Here is a 1,016-nt window from a genome sequence, read left to right as displayed (position 1 = left end):
AGAGAGAGAGAGAGAGAGAGAGAGAGAGAGAGAGAGAGAGAGAAGAGAGGAGAGAGAAAATGACTATGCATACCTGGTTACCAGTATTCAGCTCATTTTCTTACACAATCCAAGTCTCAAACCCAGAGTATTGTGTGTATCTATTAACAGAATCAAGGTAACTTTCCACAGATAAGCCCATAAGCCAACCACATCTGGACAATATTTCATTGTGACTCTCTCCACAGGTGAATCTAGACTGTGTCAAGTTGACAATTAAAACTCACCAGCATAGGAACTAGAGAGATGTCTCAGGAGTTAAAAGTATTTGATGCTCTTTCAGAAGACCTGTGCTTGGTTTGCAGCACCCACATGGTGCTCAGATCTGTTTATAACTTCAGCTCCAGAGGGTCTGATGCAGATTTCTGATCCCTGTGAGCACCTGGCATGCACGTGGTGCACATACATGCATGCAGGCAAAACATTCATGCACAAAAATAAATCTTTAAAACATCCTAACCATCATAGTAGAAATACCAATTTGAGTTTTATTTAAAATTTTTTTTCCTGTGGTGTCTCAGCTCTGAATTTCTTTTATCTCCTTTTTGTGATTTCTTTTATAGTCTGTTGAGGACACAATACAAAAAGAAATGGGAAAGCAAAGCCCAGGTTTCAGGTGAAGTAAAGTGCATCCCTTGGCCAGTGCAGTTGTGTGCTCTTGGTTAATATAGCAAGACAAAGGAATTGATAGACCAGATGTTGACCTGTGAGGTGTTTTGAGTTAGAGAAGCAGTCGGCATTAAGAGGAGGCTTCATGGAGGAGTTTGATTTTGACCTGAGAGTGCTGGGAGCACTTAAATAGTAAGTAGCTTAAATAGTAAGGAGACATTTTTTTATATCACACAAAAAGTCCACATACAGGAGACGCCACAAATAGCTTAATTCAGCTACTTAACCGTGGAAGTTTGGCTAGAGTCTTCCCACCCAGCCTGTCCTCCTTTTCTGGCTCCTGATCCTAACATTGATGGCATACTTCT

This window comes from Mus pahari, chromosome 15 (assembly GCF_900095145.1).
Source record: "Mus pahari chromosome 15, PAHARI_EIJ_v1.1, whole genome shotgun sequence".
In the NCBI taxonomy this organism is placed as follows: Eukaryota; Metazoa; Chordata; class Mammalia; order Rodentia; family Muridae; genus Mus; species Mus pahari.
Note: the sequence above shows the minus strand (reverse complement) of the source record.